This window comes from Alosa pseudoharengus, unplaced genomic scaffold (assembly GCF_046254945.1).
Source record: "Alosa pseudoharengus isolate Yale_2024_CS ecotype anadromous, Long Island Sound unplaced genomic scaffold, YU_APseudo_1.1 YU_APseudo_1.1_scf_9, whole genome shotgun sequence".
NCBI classification, from domain to species: domain Eukaryota; kingdom Metazoa; phylum Chordata; class Actinopteri; order Clupeiformes; family Clupeidae; genus Alosa; species Alosa pseudoharengus.
This window is the reverse complement of record NW_027468881.1, coordinates 36,719,004-36,734,844: the sequence shown is the minus strand read 5'-3', so window position 1 is coordinate 36,734,844 and position 15,841 is coordinate 36,719,004. Positions and strand designations below refer to the sequence as shown.

At 45.4% G+C, this 15,841-nt stretch overlaps 1 protein-coding gene across 3 annotated transcripts in view; it reads left to right on the top strand.

Moving 5' to 3' along the window:
• The first annotated feature begins 7,855 nt into the window (after nt 1-7,855).
• Nucleotides 7,856-15,841, top strand: part of plxna1a (plexin A1a) — a 162,012-nt gene continuing 154,026 nt past the window's right edge. For all 3 annotated transcript variants that reach the window (XM_076275564.1, XM_076275563.1, XM_076275565.1), the window contains exon 1: nt 7,856-7,965. The gene's annotated coding sequence lies outside the window, so the exon portion shown is untranslated. The remainder of the gene's footprint in view (nt 7,966-15,841) is intronic.

Below are 15,841 nucleotides of genomic sequence, written 5' to 3'. Positions count from 1 at the left end.
GCGCATTGTGGATGCAGAGGCCGCGCTCGTCTCGGATTAAACAATACAACTCCACACTGGGGAGAAATCAATGCGCTAAATGCAATTTCTTAAGCTGAGCTACAGCCAGACGTGCAGGCCTATTAAGGATGCTCGGAGGTGACAATTTCACTCAATTGGATAAGTTAAATGAACAAGGGATCCAGTGTCCCAGTTACCATCTCTTTAGATGGCTAATTTAAGGCGTGCATTTTAAAACACATCAGCATTAAAGCTAGCAAAGCGTAGGCTTTAGAATGTACTGTAGAACACCTAAGTAAGAATCATCAGCAGATTCAGTGTTAACCGCTATAAATAACATGTTCCTTTTAACCAAAGCTTTTACACAAATAATTAATCTCCTTGGCTATTTCATATATCTGATGAATATGCAGACGGTCTGTCTGCTACTGTAGTGCATAGGCCTACTTTCTAACTCATCTTACATGAAGTTTCATAAGCAAGGGCACAATTCTTTTCAGCGTGTGGCGGAAGGATTAATGCGTTTCTGGCCTCAGCTTGCTCTCTGTTCACACACCTCTGCCCCTTGTCTCTCTGATTTCCCCTCCACTCTCCAACCATTTATAACTTAAGATTTACATTTATTTCTCTCCTCGTCCCTGACAGACACTAATCCATAGAGTTTGGTGTGGTGCTTCGCTTCTGCTCGATTTCACCTACGTAATTTCTCAGTGAGCCATCTCCAGTCGCTCGCCCGGGTCTCCTCTCCTCTCGGCTCCTCTCCCGCAGATGAGACTGGATGGACATTTACTCAGAGCCCTGAGTGCCATTACGCCATCACTTTGCATTTAGATAACTGCTGCCGCTCCTGGCAAATTGGCCTGCCCCAGTGAGCGCCAGCAGTCGGCGGGCTTTGGGCAGGTGATTGGGGATTGGGCTTACCTGGCTGAATACTTCTCTCACTCTCATTCACTCTTTCTCTCTCTCTGTCACACACACACACACACACACACACATTTTCTCATTTCTGTCTGTACCACACTCTGTCACAAACACACATACTCTTTCTCTCCAAAACACACACACACACACACACACACACACACACACACAGAAGAAGTCAATCACAAGACGAGGCACAGGCCCGGGCCTGTCATCAGAGAAAAGGCCGAGATCCATTTTGTCCCTGTGTGTAAAAGCAGATTTTCATATTCCCCGTCCTCTGATTCTCTTTTCTCTACCCAGTCTCTCCTCTCTCTCCTCTCTGAACTCAGACTCCGTAACCTGTTCTCAGATCAGTTCCTGTCACCAGCCCCGCTCCTGCTCATTATTAGTACTGCTTTTGGTTCCTCTCGTCTCACTGAAGTGCGTGACAACTTGACAGGACAGTTATCAGAGGCTGCGAGAAATAAAATATGAATACACAAAAAACACCAGAGCCAAGACATGTACAAGCAAATCTCTGTGATATGCTACAATCAAGAACACTGCTTTTAATTAGTGCACAGCCATGGGTGTGACAAACTGAAGCCACGGGGAAAAAGTGCCAGATGAGCACAAATTCAAGGGTAAAGAGGCGGCATGCCGTCTCTGCTACTGCAGGCATTGTCACATCCCTCATCGGCTTCCTCCCAAACACTCTGCCATAATTCTCGTCAGATATGAGGCCAAGAATAACAAGATACCACCACAAGGACAAGGAAAGTCATAGTATATGACAGCCTCTGATCTTAGCCTTTCTCTGCCTCTCTCCTCTCATCTCTCTCTCTGTCTGCCGTGGGAGAACTTGCTCGGGTGGGGGATAGCAGAGTTAAGAGAAGGGATGGATGTGTTCGTTCCCCTTCTCAGTCATTTAGAGATACATGCTACAATTAATAATACAAGTGCCTGTGCTCATCTTCATCTGCACACGCCAGCCAGGTAGCGCACCAGGCAGGAAGAACAGTGTTAGCTTCATACTCTTGAAGACAGAGTTGTGTGAGTTCACTGAACTCCCTCCCAAGAGCTTTCCTTTACAGCACTTTCTAATGGCCTTGATTTCTACTCAAAGTTTTTCATATGAAGATTCTTTTGTACTTCTATAGACATAATCATGAGCAACGTCACTAAAACAACGTAAAGCAAACAGATGTTGCCACCAACTCTAATGGCCGTGGCGTAACTCTCTCCAGATCTAAACTGTGGTGTAAGACAAATGCAAGGCACTGCAAGCTTTGTAATCAAATGCCACTATGGACTTTTACATTGCCCACAAATCTTTACAGTTCATCATTTGAATCTCATTCACGAGACACTGATAAGCATTTATGTATATTTATGTGTGCAGGTCCCCTCCGCCTCACTCTTATGTTGTGTCTGAAGTGGTGGTGTCACGATTTGAATAATTCATTTTTTATTGGTTGGTGGGGGCCATTGCCGAGAGGCTGAGTGTTAGTAAGTGCTGCCATGCCTGTGGGAAGAGGCGATGCATTACAGTCACTTACGCATGCAGAGCTCGGCAGCGATGGCCAATGCAGCTCACTCACTGCAACCTGCTCTATTGCTCCTTGTAGCCACAATCATCAGTTCGTGTTTGGTGATGAATTGCAAATGCTGGCCGCGAGCTGGGAGATAAAAGCAGGGACAGCAGGCGTGAGCGCGGGCTTTGGGGGTGACTGCTGTCTGTGCTGAATTCATACCTGCTGCTCGCTGGGGCTTTTTACGCCACAGAGAGAGAGAGAGAGAGACAGAGAGAGAGAGAGGGAGAGAGATAAAGAGAGAGCAGTGTCCATTGCTGTCTTTTGTTTGAAAGATGTGATCGACTAAAATTCACACAGACAGCGTGAGGCACCGATAGTGACACTCAGTTGAATAAAAGGACCTCTATGTTTGCACATTCACGTTTTTTTTTATGAAAATGTCAGACAATCTCACTCTCACACACACACACACACAGACTATACAAATACACTAGTGCTTGGCTGGTATTTGACCATGTTTGAGAATATACATGTGACCTTAGACAAGATCTCTATGTAAGAGTAGGGAATTATGTTGATGCTACATCTAGCACATAATTATCCAGAGAAAAATACACAACAGGGCTCATTTCACAACGACCTGTCTTTTCAGCTGAAATACCCCACAACACCCACGCAGGCTCCCTCACTAGTTAGCGCCGCTCATGCGCTCTGTACGAGATCCTCAACAGCAAACACAAGCTGCCTTTGAGGGGGAAAACTCAGGCAAAGACATCTATGATCTTGTCAGTGATTAAAATGGTTTAACAAAAAAACTTCTACTCATACCAACGTACATCACAGGCACTAAAGGAAAGCTCCCACTCTCTTTGTGTGATTTGAGTTGAAGAAAAAGTATGTTTGTCACTAATTAGTTTTCCCTGCAAAGCTCACAGAAAAGATTTTAATTATGATTGGGGGTTGGATTAAATAAATGGCTGACATGAAGGCAAAACTGGTCTGAGTGAGATATGTGATTGGCTGTGAAACAGTTTCACATTGTGCCACACTAACACACACAGCAGTGTATATAGTAGTAGTATACTTCACCAAGCCACACTAACACACACTGCAGTGTATATAGTAGTAGTATACTTCACCAAGCTTTCAAATGCTTGGGGAACTGTGACCGACTGTTCTTAATTCATGAAAGATTACCTGACACACAAGGTTAACTGTTGAAATGACTTTAATGCCCACTTACCTTGGTGCCCACAATAATTTGTAGTTTGTTTCCCTCCAGGTTATTTATAGGTAAAAGCCCCAAAACGTGACTTTACACTCTGAGGATGGAGGGTAGGTGGCAAGCACATTGCATGGTTCACATTGCAAACTTCTCAGTTTCAGTCATAGTGGACTGCACACTGAACACTAAATGAAATTCGATTTATTTATTGTCAGAAAGTCTTCATTCTGACAGCAGCAGCTACAGCCGAGAGCATTTTGAGATAAAACACAATATAACACAATGGCAGATAGCCAATCCAAGTAGAAGCAGAGGGTGCATACAGTTATGAAGAATAACTATAATAATAATAATAAATATAATAATAATAAGTTACTTTTGTATAGCGCCTTTTTCAAGCCCAAGGTCGCTTTACATAGTGGAAAGGAAAATACAACAAACAAACAAACAAACAAACAAAGAAAAACAATACAAACAAAGAGGGAAAAGAGTAGCAGGAAAGATAGAGCTATGTGTTGGGTGTGAGGAGAAGTGATCATTAAACAAAAAGGTCTTGAGATGTGCTTTGAAGAACTAGACAGTCAAGAATCATTAATGGAATGAGGAAAAGGCAAAGTTCTAGAACTCTTCGGTGCTACACTTGTGAAACTCTCCTCTGTAATCCCTTCCTTGTCACTGACCTGTAGGAAGCCAGCATGTCATCACATTTTTATTGTCTCCATCTGGACTCCACTGGCCTGGGGACAGGCTTTGATCAGAAGCCAGCCCAGTGCATGCTTGAGCACTGGATGCACTTGGTCAGATCAAACAGCTCCTGAGAACATGGCAGAATGGGGGCTTCAGATGGACACAGCCGTGTGCACTCTGGAAATTGTGCAGACATGCAGGTGAGAAGTCCCCCATCCGGGATGATGGGCTCAAGTTCAGCACCTACAGTAAAGGCTGGTGGCTCTCAAATAAAACTGCCACCCCCCTTATACTGTGTTTAATGTCATCCAAGAACCCCATGAGCCATGAGAGGATGTCTGGGTTGTGTTGTATGTGTTGTGTTGTAATAAATGCAATAACTGCAACAAAACTCCCTCATATAGTAAGATATATGTACTACTCTTTCTTTTGTCAAGTTCACTTGATGTTAATTAATAGGAAGTCCTTGTCCTTCTCGGATGACATCATCGATTTGAACTAATCACCCATCTCAGGGATTTTTTGCAGGCCACTTTGTATATACATCAGGCCACACCACGATAACCTAGTCCTCTTGGCATTCTTCAGTGATCAGGAAGACCTCAACCCACGCTAGAAGACGTAGCCTCCAACCTGCTCAGGAGAGAAAGTTTGGTAACGCTTTAACCGAAAGTTCTACTGGGCAGGAACTCCAGGGATCATCCCTACTCGGTGTGGGCAGCAGAGCTACTCGGTGTGGGCAGCAGGGCTGTGAGGGCTACTCGGTGTGGGCAGCAGGGCTGTGAGGGCTACTCGGTGGGCAGCAGAGCTACTCGGTGGGCAGCAGAGCTACTCGGTGTGGGCAGCAGAGCTACTCGGTGTGGGCTGTGAGGGCTACTCGGTGTGGGCTGTGAGGGCTACTCGGTGTGGGCTGTGAGGGCTACTCGGCCTCTGCTGTGCTCTGCTGGGCTGTGAGTGGGGCTTCCGGTAAACACCTTCATCTACTTCTACACTCTGGCCGTTGCTAGTACATCTCAGCATTGCGACCGAGTAACCCCCCAGTGCTAGTGAGCTGCCAGTGTTCATTCACAGTCCACGTCAGTCAGATGCATGCGTTTGTCTATGTTCTGCTTGTGCAACATGGGTTGGCCTGCAGCCAAAAGCTATCGGGCAGTGTGTTTTCCCATTTGATGCCACATCTTACTGTGGTTGGACGCTAGCTCTCTTCAGAACGCTGCTTGTACGGTGCTCGCAGCTTACTGTTGGGGTGTTGTTGTTTCCATTGATTATTGTCAAGAGAACTCAACAGAAAGAGAACGTATAGTTATGAATATAACCACAGTTCTCTGAAAGACAACCTGAGACGTTAACTATAGTCTCATTGACTCTCTGGAGCAGGTCCATTGGATCACTTCAGAATGCCTATAGAGGACCTTATATTGGCTGTGGCCAGTGGAAAATCCCTGAGAAAGGTGACTGGAGATTGGTTTAGATCAGGGGTGTCAAACTCATATCAGGCAGTGGGCCGGATTTGTTGGAATGAGACCTCACGGGGGCGGTCATTGACATGGTCATTTTCATTTCTCTGCATTGGTATGAGTGTTGTTAGATGATATACTCCTTTGCTACAGCACTCATGAGCAAACAAGGACAAATCATTTACTCGTCATATCCTCCTCTTTCTCTCTTGAAACACGCTACTTATTTGTCCGTTTTTTGGCCTCTTCCTTCCTGAGGATGGTTTGTAGTTCTAGGTTTAATAAATTTATCACAGAAATTGCTTATTACAAATTGTTGAAGACAGCTGGATGTGAATATCTTTTCTTTCTAATTTTCCCTTCCTACCCAAAACCTCTTGGGGGTCGTATGAAACCTGCTGGCGGGCCTGCTCTGCCCCCCGGGCCTTATGTTTGACACCCCTGGTTTACATTGATGACCACAACTGAGAATGATTTCCCATTGGTTAACGTCTCGTGCTCTACTTCAGAGACCTAAAGTTAGATTCATAACCATATGTTTATGAGTTTATTTGTTGTTAAGTAGATCAGGACCTAATGGAAACCCTGATCTGCCCTGTACTCCACCTCAATCAAAATTTCCCAGATGCTTTCAGTCCATGCTCTCATTTAAAAGGCAAAAGGTCTTGTAGGAAGACCATTCCTGACCTTATCAGGAAAAGACCATTGTCACTTTCAAATATAATTTTTTTTATACGTAAATCTGAGTACTTAGATCTATGAGCCTTTTCTTTCAATCTAATTCAACCTAATTTCTTCATTTTATTTCTTTCTGTACTTCACTTTATTTCTTTCTGCAAATAAAAGAGTATGTATGCATAGTGCGGCCTCTCTCCTATATTTCTTTCTGTACTGACATGCTGATAAAGCTTATGCCAATGTAGGAACATGTGATAAAATAGAGAGTAATTGTTGCAGCAGAGAGTATGCATGCTGCTATGGCTGGTAATCTGCAGAAGGGTTATTAGGAGACATCTTGGCTGCAGTCCGCCACTCACTGGCATGTGTGGCTATTAGGCTGCTCGTGTTGTGCGGATCAGTGCAAGGGACTGGGCAGACCTTGGCTCTGCAGTCTTTAAATGGGGCAGGAGCTTGTCTAAAACTGTCTGACAGACCCCATTGCAAATCCCTCACTTGTATCCTCTATCTATTGTTGTATAATTTATGACTTCTATATTAAGGTTGTAATTCTGATGAAATACTTGGACACCAAACTTGAATACAAATAGGTCAGTAGCCTACTGCTGATCTGAAGAGCTTGTCTTTTCAAAAACTGGGTCATCATATTGGACTTTATCTTTTTCCCCTGATATACTAGTACATTACATCGAACATCCTGTCCTCTGGGTATTGAATTTGTCACACTCATTGCCCCATAGACATGTCATTTTCACAAAACTTCATAGATTTTGTCCCAAGTCAATGGTTGCTTGGATGGTACAGACTGAAATGTGAACCTGTGCGTGTTTATGCCTGAGGACCAAGCTGCAGTCTGCAGAAATCTTGTCAACCCACAATGTGATGAGATCAAAAAGCTCAGGCCTCCAGGACACTCTAAAAACAAACAAACAAACAAAAAACTAGCCTATAACTAAGAACTAGAATAGAACAAATAAACTAAGAGTACCTTTAGATCTCAGTCTCTTCACATGCATACATTTTTTTTCTTCTAGAAGGGTTTCTGCTGTTACTGCTTAGATTAGAATAGTGTGGACAGGGTATAGGTAATAAATTGTTTTTTTACATGATTACATGGTGGTGTACGCAGCAATGAAAGACCCTGCCGACAGGTTTTGATGTGTCATCGCCCTTACAACAGAGTTGAGCCTAGTCGCGCATGGAAACCAGGCTCCTCAATCTTGCGCCACGTCGCCGCCTACATGCCAAAGGGAAAAGTGTATTCTCGCAGCACATCCTCTGTCCTCAGAACGAGGCTGCGTTGCCACTGGGAGCTCAATCCGCATTCCACTCCATTCATGCGCACGGGAGACCTCAGACTCGAAAGTAAGCGCGGAGCCGCCAACGAGTTTAGTGAAACGCCACAGCTGCAGTGAAAATGTGTGCGAGTTTTAGACTTAAAGCATGGCAAGGATAACAAAACTGATGATCGCGACAGAACGTAAGTAGAGCGCACTCTCCTTTAAACAAGTTCACTTTTGGAAACCTGCATGTTTAGTTTGAAATGTTAGTTTCATGTATTCCCCCCTCCCTCCTTACCGTAGCCAATTTCTATTCCATCGGTGTCTCCCAGTGTTTTCTTCCCTGGTTGCTCATGTGGTTATCCTGATGGCATGGCGTTACGATTCAGTTTGGAAGGAACCATGGGTCGTTAGGGAGCTATTTGTCTGGGGAAAAAGAAAACAAACAAAAACTAGCATTTTTGTGAGTCGTCATTTTGTGGTTTTACACTTGGGTGTTATTTTTGACGAGGGGGACTTAGTAACATTAGAGCTGCGTTAATTGTCAAACTAAAGTATCAGGCAGCAACTGCTTGCATGATATAGAGGCGTTTTACATCGAACGGGTACGGCACAGACTAAAGGACCTCCTCAAAGGAATTCGCGTATGGTATGCTACCCGTCGGTTAAGCCTGAATTTTACTCTTGCTGCATTTATTAGGGTGTAATAAAAATGCTGTGCGTCTCAGTGACAGTGGAATAGGCAGAGCTGGTCTGTCGTATGTTGGGAAATAAATTTGACAGCGCGTAGGCATGATCACTCATCTCCAATTAATACATGTCAAATTTACATATTTCTGTCCAGACAGTATGTTAGCTTTTGACCGGGAACGTGTTGGAAAAGAAAACCGACAAAACACAAACCTACTTTATTCCGCGTAGGGGTAGCCTGTTTGAAACAACTGGACCAAATCTACTTGAAGTAGTCGGCTATCTATGTTTCTAAGTCTGTACTATCATTGTGCTGTCCTTACGAAGACGTAGTGTTTAATTCTTAGGTCAGCGTACCTGACAATGCCTTCATTGACAGCTCCTGGCTTTGCTATCCAGATGTTCAATGTGATCCACACTTTAATTGAACAATCTTTCGTCTTTGATCACATTTAATTTCGTGGTTATATGTGTCTCCTATTTAGTTTACATTACAATAGTCTACCTAGCCAACGTATCACAGCCTCATGTAACAGTGTCCGTCAGACTGACTAATCTCATTCATTACATTAATAATAACACAAACATGACAATGTATAGGCCTATGTGGTAAAACGCTAGAATAAAGCCATGAGTGATTTTTATCGTTAGCAGTTATGAGACATTATCTGGTTAGTACTAATTGATAATATTACTATTTTGTAAAATTAATAACATATCAGTGTGCATTAAGTCTAGTTCATAGCTGTTACCGTTCCTTGTTAACAGGCAGACCTCAGGTGTGTTTTACGCGTTCGCGGAAGAATTATAGGCTATTTAGTGTTTTTCTGTGTTCCCCTTACAGTGGAGAAGTTCTATGGTCAAAATGGTCAGTCACAATAATTTATGAAGATTGCTTTCATGACTGCATACTGGTTTCAGGAAAAGAACAACAAACAAAGTCTATCAAACAACGAGCCTAATGTCTCAATATTTTATCATATGAAGACGACCTAAAACAACTTATTGCTTGTACCAGTACTCTACATTAGTGCGCAAATGTCTGTCGTGAGGCTAACCTTCCAGTGCCATATAGATTGCGTTGATCTAGGCTTGATGTGTCCCATGCCTAATGTACTTGCCAGAGTTCATATTTAATGAGCTATCACTATAGTGTCTCTTCGCCCTGCACTAGTCATGGGACTGCATGTTTTAACGTTCTCTAGTAGCCCACATGGACAGATGGTTACAAAAGCAGGTTACAGCTATGCAGGGTTCCCGCGCTCTGTGCTGTTGTTACAGTATTTTTCAAGCGACACAATACCCCTGTAGATTTAAAGAATGCTTGCTTGCTCAATTCTTAGACCATTAAAATAAGCAGGAGCTACCCAGAAGCGACCACTAATAATATACATTTTTAAAAAATGTTTTCCGATTTCATTGTAAAGCGTTAACTTAAGCGAAAATGCTTAATGTTCTTCCTTCGTTCTTCCTTTTTTTTTTTTTTTTTTTTTTACTATAAACTCATCTGCCCTCGAATGTATACCTGGGGAAGTACGTGACTTGACGATACACATACTTCAATACATCGCTTCTGTGTGATACAACAGTAGACTTTTACGAACGGTGTTGATTACAGTACTCTAGCACAGAGAAGCCATTTGAGTCCAAACTTTCTTTGGCGAAACGATAGATGTAATACCATCAGCAATCACAATAAGGCCCGTGTCTCTCATCTGTTGTGGCATTTTCTTTACCTGTTTACTGAATGGATAGAAACACAAATAGTGTCAGCAATATTATATGCATCTGTGCTTTGGCTATGTTTGGCTATGTTGACTGTTTTTGTATTTGCTGTATTGCTGATGGAGTCAGTGGCAAGTGATATTAAAGATGACGTTTGAACTTGTGTAAACAACAAAATGTGCATGTGTGATCAGTACCACTTGTAGAGGAGTGCAGGTCTTTTTCTCTCTCACTGTGGAATTAGTCAAGTCTGCAGTGTCCTCTTTTCTAATAAAGATTTGGCATTTGGTTTCTCTTTCGCTCTCTCTCTCCAAAAACATTTGTACTTGGCTGAAGATAAAACCGCTCTCCCCACACCCTCGTGGAGAAGCACGCCTGCTGACTAATGCTTTGGTGCCTCCTGGTCACCTTAGCCGACTAGCGTGTAGACTCACCTGGGTAGCAAAGGCCTTGACAAAAATGTGAAAAATCCTGCTGATTAAGACCAAGGATTCCTTGCACATTTGAATTTCAAAATAGCAACGGTTCTTGTAGAGTGTATTTTTACACGTGTAGATATGGCAGGGTGAAGGCAGCCCATTTTGTCAGACTGACTGATTAAGAGGCAGCTCTGTAACCTTGAGGTGGTATGATAGCCCCATAAATGCAGCCCGGGTGCCTTGAGGCCATATTTTGTTTTTAGTCTGTGACTCGTTTTGATAACTGTCCCATGTATGAAGTGTGTCTTTTTGACCTTCAGTCTCGTCCATTTACCTGTAAAAAACTGAAGGCGGTATATTCTGTCTCAGGGGTCTACCCTCTCTCTTGGATAGCGTTCTCTGGGTCTACCCTCTCTCTTGGATAGCGTTCTCTGGGGTCTACCCTCTCTCTTGGATAGCGTTCTCTGTAAACAGCAGATGCAGAATCCCTTCTGTGTCACTGGTATTAGCAAAGCTCATTATGAGAAAAACAGCCAACAGCCCATTTCTGAAGTGAGTTTTTGCAGGTTTCAAGTACGGGGTGTAAGCCTCGCATCTGGCCAGCTCTCCATTTCTGGAGCAGCGTATCGTACTGCCCTTATCAGTGCAAGGATCCAGATCAATGCTATCAGCCATCTGCTGTCTGAGCTCTTCTTTTACAACCAGCCACAGCTTTTTGTGAGTGAGTGTGTGTGTGTGAGTGAGTGTGTTTCTGTGTGTGTGTGTGTGTGCTTGTGCTTGTGTTCATGTGTTGCCAATCTTTTGTGAGCGAGAATGGCACAGCCAGATTCAGTCCACAAATTCCTAGGCTAACATTATTTCCCTTTCCCCTAAATTTTGTTTTGAAGACTGTTTATTTAGGGCTCTCAGCTGAGACTAGCCAAGGAAGCCTCCCTCCAGGCAGCGGCTGTCCTAATGAGAACAGAGGCACATAGAGCTTGCTCTCGTGCGTCTGCATGGTGCGTTGGTGGTTCGTGTATTCGTGGGCTCTCTGTTTTCACACAAACTCAGCCGTGTGTCTATATTCTCCAGCATTCACAAGGCTGTGGTGCTGATCTTTTGTTAGCACCGCTACCTACTATTTGGTGACTGTCTATCCTGCTGTTGGCTTTTGTTTATATGTCTGTGTTTACTATGCTACTTACTGCTACTATGTGGTACCTTTTGGTTATTAGTCTTTTGAGAGTGTTCAGATGGTATGTGCGGAGCAGCTCTGCCGACTGCCGTGGTCTGTGTGCAGAGGCTGCTTTAATAATGCAGAAGCATAGACTGTGATTGTAAGTAAGACTAATAGAGAGTGCAGCACAGGAGACGTGCTGGGCCCCCCCGGGGACCGACAATGTGGAACAAAAGGTTTCAGGCGCTCCCTGTGTGCTGCCCTCCTCAGGGTGGGAGGGGGACTTTCATTAGCCTGCGTCTGTGGCCAAGCGGCAGCGGCTTCAGGTGCCCGCTCCCTGCGTCGCTGGCGGACTTCAGAGCGAGGGCCGAGATCTCACAAACACTGCTGGATGCAGCCAAAGGGGATTTGTGTGCCCCTGCGTTGGGCACTGGATTTGCACTGCTTTCAAGAGAGCCGACGCGTTTTTGCTGCCCCACAGGCCAGCCTTGACCAACCCAGTGGGCCTACTCAAATAAAAGATTATGGAAGCCATTTGTCCTGGCTCATATTAATTGGAGTCCGCTGCTCTCACGTCTCAGATATGACGTGCAACACAGATCTTCCTGATGATGTGCTTGTCTGCTAGTCATTAGGAATGCTGCTCAGGCCCAGCAACACGCTACGCTGATGTGCTTGTGCAGGTTCCTGGCGGTCTGCACACAGTGTGTGGTTCTGCATAGAGCCAAGTGGTTGATGCTCCTGACTGTTGGGCTGTAATCTCCTAATTAATACCCCATTAAAAGATCTGAATGGGAGTATTGATCTCTCAGTGGGAGGGAAGTGGTGATACCACAGTTTTACTGCACAAGGAGAACAGACATGCTTTGCATCTCTTCATAGTCTGGGCCATGCCTGTTAGGAAAGGATCCCGCACTATGGTTTTGGTCCAGGGTCCATAAAATGTTTCTTGGGAAATAAAAAATCTCTTTCCATGTACATTTTAATGAGGCTGTCCTGACTGAGATTGAGTTGACATATTTGACAAAGCTGTAGTCAAAGCAGAGCTTTTTGCTAATCAGTACTAATTTTAGGACCAGTGGACTGGGGAAATGTGCTGTTCGATCCACTCGGTTGGAAGAATTCTCCTCAGAATGGATTCTGGCAGCGAGTTCAGTTTCCCTGCGAGTCCAATCTGTTGTGTTGAGCTGCTGGTGTTGCCAGAAGAACAACATTTGACGCCGAGTTCCTGTCAGCGTGCAGGAGGGTGAAGTGATTGTCTGAGGTGACATGACACATTCGGCCACCCCGCGTTGGCCCCGTGACCCGCAGCTCACCAGGCGGCCGCTGATGAAAGGCGAAGCTTGCGGTGCGGTCCTGCTATGTTACACCGTGCTTATTTGAAGTGACGAGTGCTGATAACTCGTGGAATGGAGAAGGCTTTGAAATCCACATCCCCCTCCAGATGGATTTTTGTTGCCCAGACACACACAGTGCATTCAGGATTTAATTAAACTGTTTTTATTATCTCACCTAAAATCTCCTGATTTTATATAGCCTATGAGCAGAAATGAAAGTGTGAATATGTATGGTTTAGTTTAATATCACTCCAGTCTTGTAAACTGTTGGTGTAGTTTCCTCAGTTTACTGCCTGAAAACAAACAACCCCCCCCCCCCCCCACAAGAGCTAAATCCCTGCACATGTGCCTCTTGTGCAGAACTGTGTGGAAACTTCTGCTTTCCCTCCCCCTCTTTTATTGGCCTCTAAATCGCCCTCCCCCATTCTCCCTGGTGCCTGTTTCACGCAGGTACGGAACACGGCTTGTTCTGTGGAACATCACCAGTGCGGTGATTTCTTTAGCAGAGCCGGCTTGTGCAGACCGCTGCCCGGCAGGCTGGGAAGACCACCTCCCCCTCCCCCTCCCCCTCCCCCTCTCTTCTAGAGCTTCCTCCCTCACGCCTGCAGTGGCGCGCTCTGGAAATGATTACTCTGCCAGACCAATGAGGGGGCTTCTCTCATCATGGGGTCGTGAGCGCGGGGTCACAGGTTGCATTCCTCTGCTGATGGCATTCACTTTACACATTGGAGCTGACCCAGACCCATGCCGTGCTGCTGTGCATTTGTGTGTGAGCATGTGCATGTGCCGGGGGTGGTATTTGCCATTGAACTGCAAATGCATTCCGTGAGCCCCTAAAGTGAAGGTCTAGCAGCCGCAGTAGACTGGAGCACCTCTAATATGCTGTGTTTGTTGCTCTCAGAGCAGACGTGTCTCGTTACTTTGATGTATGGCGGCGAGCAGTACCTTCGCCAACACTACACACACACAGCTGTCCGGCTAGTCCGAGGGCTTCTGTGGAGCAGGACAGATGTTTTAGCTTTGAAAGCTCCGTTGAATACTGCCTGGCACTTTTGGAGTAGACAGTCATGCTGCTGGGATTTGCGCCCAATGTGATATACAGATCCCTCTTTGTCAGCGTGGCCTCCTAGCTCGAGTTCACAGTGGATGTGTGTGTGTGTGTGTGTCTGCCTGCGTCTGCCTGCGTGTGCGCGCACGCGTGTGTGTTACATATTCCCGTCAGTGAAGGAGGAAGAGAAAGGAGCGGGTTAATGGAGCCCTTTATTTCCTCGCCCTGCCGACAGATGTTTTGACCGTGTGCATGCGTGTCTGCGAGTCGAAGGAGTGACTGAGTGCAACAGCGGCTGCGGGCCGGCCACAACAGTCGCATCTGTCCCAGTGACTGAGGTCAGCGCATAATTGCGAGCGTGATCCTCTCCAGCTCGGCATTCGCCCGCTGCTGCCACCGCCCCGCTGATAGGCATGGCACTATGCGCGCTGTCTCCGCCAACACATGCCACGATAAGAGAAGGCCGTTTGAAGCGCGGCTGCTGAAGAGGTCTCTCCAGCAGTGGCCCGGCCAAGTCCTCTCTCCCAGCCCCAGTTCTCATGGCCCCCCTGACCCCTCTTGTGTGGTGGCCGGGGGAATGCCTGAATGGACAGTCAACAGGGCCAGAGGAGCCCAGGGGACAATGCCGCTGGTCCTTATCGGGCTGCGTGCGTGTGTTTGTCAAGTGCTCGAGTCTGACTGAGTGATTGCACACCAGATAGAGCGAGCGAGTGTGCAAACGCTTGAGGCTGACTCAATGTTATTTGTATTAACGGTGAACGATTTAGGGGAGAGTGCAAGTGTTTATGGTTCCATGCACATTTCAGCTGTAATTATTTCACTGTGTGTGTGTGTGTGTGTTTGTGTGTGTATATGTGTGTGAAGGTTGGCTAGTGTCTGACTGTGTATATAATGTATTTTTTCCAAAACCAACCTTGGAATTTAATGGAGTCTCCAGCTATTCTTATCTTTTCCTGTTAAGTCCTTGTTTGTCTGCGGACGAGTCAATACAGGGACTAAAGAGGAAGAGAAAGCAGGGAATGGGGAACAATGGCTCAAATCTACAGTTTATTCCAGGGGAACCCAAAAGGCTGTTCGGCCCATGCTTTCCCATGACTGATGAAACAGAAGGATTGTGTTAAGTCAAAAAAGAGTGTGAATTAGCTTTTTAAATACAGACTGTAAAACAAGGGGACTTTCCACCATAACTTGGAAAAGGCAATAAACACAACCTTATTCCCTTACACCATCCCTCATAAAGTCTGAATGAATGTAAACATGCAGCAGTACCATTCTTTATCCCAGCCTCCGTCATTATAAGAGTTTTATAGTCTGCCTGTCAGTCACTGGTGGCATCCTGTTTAGTTTGATAGCAGATGACGCTATTCCTTGAATACATCAGCGTGCCAAACAGAGCCTCATCACAAGCTGACATTTATTTGCTCGTTTCATAATGGTCGCACACAGGGGGAGTTGACCTTCCCGGAATCAGTTTTAATGCCTCGCAATTAGACCTTGGCTTGTCACTCTTTCATTATCACCTGCAGGATAACACTCACTGAGGCTCCGGAAGCTGCTGTGTACGCATGATGGGTACAAACTAGCACCCTCCCCTACGGCGTCCCCCAGCCTTGAACCTGTGTGAGTGATGCCATGTGCTGTGCCCCTCATACGGGGAATTCATTCAGATGCAGCATCGTTTTCTATGTCAGAGGACCATTG